The sequence below is a fragment of the Haemorhous mexicanus genome, chromosome 7 (genome assembly GCF_027477595.1).
Source record: "Haemorhous mexicanus isolate bHaeMex1 chromosome 7, bHaeMex1.pri, whole genome shotgun sequence".
Taxonomy (NCBI): Eukaryota; Metazoa; Chordata; class Aves; order Passeriformes; family Fringillidae; genus Haemorhous; species Haemorhous mexicanus.
In genome coordinates this window covers 25040534-25046533 of record NC_082347.1, presented here as the reverse complement: position 1 = coordinate 25046533, position 6000 = coordinate 25040534, and positions in this window count along the sequence as shown.

The window sequence follows — 6000 nt, the reverse complement described above, 5'->3', positions numbered from 1 at the left end:
GACAGCATATTTGAAGCAACTTCTCAGACAGAAGAAATATAAGCTGATTTGGTGATACGACATCTCTACATCTTTTCCACATGGCCACAACAATGCTAAGAAAAATATCCATTTTTGGTTAAAGGATTCCTCCAAACTTATGGTATGTGCAGCATGTGAGATTGGCTTCTTTCTCTGCAAAGAATCTTTTAACAAGTGGCACCTGAACTTCTGTGCTTTGAAAAAGGCCAGACATATTTATTTTGTTCCTTATTTTTACCTTTAAAGGAAAGAAGATGAAGAACACAATATTCAGTACCTGACAGCTACATGAAAGAGATGCCTTTAATGTGCTACAACATCTGCCTGTTTTTCACTTAGATACACTATTGAGGAACACATGTCCTCATCCACGACATGAAAGACATTCTATTCTAAAACACCCTGTATTTGAAGGATATGAAACAAATATTTTGTTTATTTAAAGTAGGGTCAAAAATTCTTCAGAGAGATCATCTTAGAAACACAAGTGAAGTAACTTTTTAAGCACTTCACAGACCTACTGGATATTTGGATAAATACTTTTCCATTATTTCACTGCTCAGCAGGAAACACAACCACTTTTCTCATCCATAAGTCCTCCTGAAGATTAGAGGTCAAAATTGAACCACTGCTGAAACCTATATAGCACACAAAATTTGACTGAAGTTCCCTGATTAAAACGTCTCTGATAAAGATTTTTACTGGAAGAATTCCTTAAGAAACAGTAGGCTTTTGCTTCTGTTTTTAAGTTTAAAGAATCTGTTTTAAAATTAGCAGCTGCTGAAATGTAGCGACACCATTCCTGACAACAGAACAAAAGTGCAGCAGATCTTCCAGGGACATTCCTGAGGTTAGGGAAGGATTCCCTGCTTTTCTGACAACAAACTGTGCTGTGAGTATGTGCGTGGGTACTTTGTTTTCAGCTTGGAATGTCTTAAAAAAACTCAAAACTCAGAGTCACAGAGTCACAATTTGTTATACATATAAGAAATTTGGTCAAGGATTTATTATCCTTAAGAAAAGCAGAAACAAAAGAAACTCTTTGTGGACATGGTAGAAAATGGAGATCAGAGGGCAAGATTCTATCTATGTCCAAGAAGGACAAAGTAGGTCAGATACAAAATGTTGTTATTCCTTGGGATGTGAAGATCTAAAATGTTTTTTTCTGTGATGTGTTCAAGAATTTAGTATTTCTACTAAAGGAGATGACATACAGAAAGCGTAAAGCAGTCTCAAAAAACCTCCCAAGGCTAGAAGAGCTCTTTAGATCTCATTTAGTCCAACATTCTTCCCTTTAATTCACCTTCACCCAAACCTTGCATTCCACAATCATTCAATTCTCTGCTTGGACACTATTTCAATCTTTCTCAATGCAGGTCACTGGGTAAGTGCAGATCAGAAATACCAGGAAAGGGGAAGGGGTACATTTCTTGTAGTATTTCTGGTTTCTGAACAGAAGCAGGTAGGTCAAAAGAATTTATGAGGAAGCATTTATTCTTAAGATACATCAAGGCTGAATGTGCTACTTTGGAAAACTTGTTGAAGAGGTGTTTGAAAACTAAAGACAATAAGTCCAATCATAAGCCAACAAATCTGAGACAAATACACTACGCCTTCCGACATTAGTTCACTGCTTTTGTAGTGTGACTTGCCAAGAGCCATGTAGCAGCTCTTTGACCATCCCTATGTGGGTACCGTGATTGTTTCATGATCAGCTTCACCTTAAAAAGTTCTCCCTTCCATCAAGCTTTATTCTATCAGAAACCACACCTGGCACCATGGGAGCCACACCTCCACCCTGTCCTCAGAGGAGGGATGGACTGGAAAACTTCTGTCTCCTCAGCCCAGAACTAAAGGACATAAGAGCACATTGAGTGGTTGGGTCTGATGAGCGAGGCTCTGAGACACATCTTGCTGAGACAGCACATGCTGCAAACCATATAAAGCTGGAAAAGTCTCCTGGAAACACAATACTGTGTGCTTGCCCTGCCCTTAAGTATTTGTTTATTCCAGCCACAGTCAGAAAAAGGGCACTGAACCAGAAGGATCATTGCTTTGTTTCAGCAGAGTCATCCTTACATCAGTCAGTCCCTTAGAAAATTGTGAGAGAAAGACGAACTATGAACATAAAGTCCATATAAAATATGGTGCCAACATAGGTTGTGTGGAAAGCACAGACTGAATTCCATGAAGCATGAGACTTCACAGATAAACCATATCCTGAGGTCTTTCAGAGAGACTTGTCCTTCCCAAAGCTGTCTGCAATACTTGTCTGGGGAGAAATGCAAGGCAGAACAGTGCATGGTCAGGACACCTCTCACTGACTGTGTGGTTCTGGAGTCTGTGCCCTCTCTGAGCTGAGCAGAGGGGGATCAGCAGGCTCACAGGGACTAGCCTAAAGTCCTGTCAGTAATGTTTTAACTGGGACAGGTGCCTAAGGAGAATGCATGGCCAGAACCTACCAATGCACTGAAAAGCCTTTGAAATACATCTTAACATGATATTTGCTCACCAACTGCCAGAAATAAGGCCACCTAAAATTGACATTTTAAGATTTTTGGAGAATAGAACAGGAAGAGCAATGGACTTTTTAATGGTTCCCAAATGACACTGCCACTTACCATCCTATGAAATTCATGCTGCTATGTACAACTGTATGATGCTGGAACTGTGTCTTTGTACATGGCAATCACAGTAAGACTCTTCAACTCTTGCACACACCTAACTATGCAGGAAGTACACATGACAGAGTCTCTAAGCACTCTTGTAAAACACCCACAAGTCTCATTTTTTTCTCAGGTTTTGCAATGCCCTGAAAATTGGAATGATCAAACTTGAAGCAAAAGCTAAGAAAAATATACTAAATCCCCTGTGCTTTTGTGCAGTCCCAAACATAATCATCAAAACAATAACAAAAGCAAGTTTCCTGTACCAAAACAAAATGCGCTCTTGTTTGAAGAAAGAAAAAAATGAAAAATACATTTCAGCATCATAGTAAGGATTTCACTTCACCATGAAAGTGGCTGCACAACAGCCACAAAATCTCAGACTCTACCCAGATACATCTGAATCATTCATTCATAACTCTGAAAGAAAAAAGGAAAAGGGAATGGAAGAAGAACACTTTACACAGTGGGAAAGGAAATCTGCAGTTAACAACATTACCCTATCTATTTAGATATTTTCCAATCAGTCACAAATAAATGTCCACAAGAAAATTATGATCAAAGCCCCAAACACTGTGTAAACATTGCATGATGTTCAGAGACATAAAAGGCATGATGTTTACAATTTGGAAGCTCTTACATACTGTTTTTTCTGTTGACAAGGAGCTGGGCTCACAAAACTGTATTTTCCACGTGCTGGTCAATCAAATAGCCATAGAAAAATACCATGGGCAGAACCACATTGTTCAGAAGTTCTGGATTGCTACAGTTCAAAGGTAATTTGGCCCATTAAAGGAATAGGAAAATTTGGATACAGATCCAAACACCCTCCATGCTTGGCAACATTGAATCAGTTTGGATTTTATCCATCTTTAATCACTGAACATTCATTTTTAATTAAGATTTCTTGGAGCATGGGAGCTACCCGCTGCTGGACTCTGAAAAAGACCTGGCCAAAAGTCACGTCTCTAAAGGTAGGTTCCAGACAGGCAGAGAGCATCTTTGCATGCTGCCTGCATGGTGTGTGGAAGGGTGATAAGCTGTAGGTGCCCTGAAAGATGGTGGCCAGGTGAAAGATGAAAAGTTCAGAGAGACAGTTTATTGCTGCAGGTGGGGAGCAAACCCCCACACATCACTCAGAACAGAACAAGCATAGCTCTCCTTAACAGCATATCAGGTGTGAAAGCAGGCAGCCCACCCCAGCCCATCAAGAGAGAGCTGCAGCCCTGAGAAAACCTTTTTCCCATGCTAGAGCCCGGACAAAGCAGCCCAGTGTGAGTTGCACTGGATACCACTGTGTCCCTCTGCCACCCTGCAACTCTTCTGTAAGGGCAAACCACAATCCTGCTCACAGGATTCACAGGAGTCCTGCAGCACATTCTGGAGACAGATTTGGGAATGCAAGTAAGACCTTTCAAAGAAAGAAGGCAGGTTAAGAAAGCCAGAGAGGGAGGACAGGACAGCAAAAGCCAAGATGCTGTGGTTACCTCTCCAGGCAGATGTGACTTTGCAGAGAGGCAAAGGGGATTTGCACAGCAGGTCTCACCCCGAGCGACTAAAGCTGGTATTTCAATAACACTGCCCCAGGGAGAGAGGGGCTCCAGGCTCTGCAAACAGTCAGTCTGCGCTGTGTCAGCTGCACTGGAGTGCTGATTAGGCACTTTTCTCCTCTGAGCAGACCCATTCAGCAGGAAACGAGGCCACATGCATGCTGCCAGAGCTGAGAAAGCCATATCCTGCGGGTCAGAGGCTCCACTCGCGTGCGTCAGCCCGCTTCCAGAGCAGCAAAGGGAGGTGCACTGTCTTACAGAGAGAGCTGTGCACCCAGCCTGGGGGAGAAAAAGGGAATTGTACTGCATGTTCATTTGGCCTTTGGGATTTTTGGTGCATGGGTAAACTGTGATGGCAGCAGGTAAGAGACATAAAAAATCTTGAAAAAACATTTTACAAAAGCAGAAACATCTCAGCAGTAACAAATGGGTGGAAGGGATGTAAGATTTTAACAGCGAAGAAAGTCAAATCATACAACTGCCACCTTTCCTGGTTGTCTCAGTTCCAATAGCAAACCCTTCCAACACAGGGACAAAAGAAGGTTGCATCTCACCCACCTGCAACCCAGAAGTGAGAACTGATTCGTAAAAGGCATCCAACAAATCAGCATCAAACCTGGGAAAACGGGAGGTCAGAAGTTTATATTTGCCCACAGCTCACTAGCCTGACTAGAGCTGTCTGGCCCATGAGTATATCCTAAGGGATTGGTACAATGTAGATTTCCTCAGGTGTGTTAGGTGCTGGGTTACCTGATGAGTGCTGCTGGCAGTACAATTTAGAGATAGCAAGAGAGAGATGTGTACGTAGCTCTACGGGTCCTGTTCTATCTGTGCAAAGAAAAGCTCTCCCTTAGCAAAAAACCTAAAAGGGCAGCATCACCTGAGCTCATTTATGCTATGACAAGTAAAAAAGACTTTCAGCCTGCATCACTTTAAAAGTACCTTTGGAACTTTAGAATAAATATCCCTTTTAAGAGTAAGAATCACTTTTCATGTTTTTATGTTGTTGAAGAAGCTTCAAGATGGAGCAGCAAAAGTGATTCTACACAAAAGATAGAGCCCACAACACAGAGGGAACTGTCAAAAGTACAGAGATCACATGCTCAAAACAGAGAGAGTATGTTTTCAGTAAACTGTCAGACACAAGTGACTTCATAAACTGTCAGACACGAGAGATTTCATAAACTGTCAGACACGAGAGATTTCAGAAGTCCAGATGTGCCTTTGATTCCTCTTGTCTTCTGTCATAGGCAAATGCATTATATAAAGCCTTCTCCCCAATTAAATGATCAAGTTCTGTCCCAAAGCCTGTTAGGGTTCTTGATGCAATTAAAGGAACTGTTGGTGCCAACAGGATTGGGGATTGTTGACAAACAACAAAAGATGAGACTGACTCTTGCATCTTTCAGCTCTGCAGGGCCCAAGCACTCACGTGAGACCTTAGGCAGTCCTTACTGATGTCTTTACACCAGTATTTTGCACACACCATTAAAAGATTAGTAGGCTGAAGTGATTTATGAGAGACATGAAGTAAGGCATGAATGAGCCTAGCAGAACTATATGAGAAGGTTTAAGATGTCCATCCAGCCTGATATCTTCTCTCAAGCAACAGCAAGGAGTAGACGCATTGGAAGGGTGTACAAAATCAGTCATCCCTGGTTTCCTCTTCATTAGCAGTCCAAGGACATCCTGAAATGAAATTTCCTTCAGGACCATCAAACTACATAATTGTTGGTAGAATGTTTCTGGTGAATTTGTCTGTT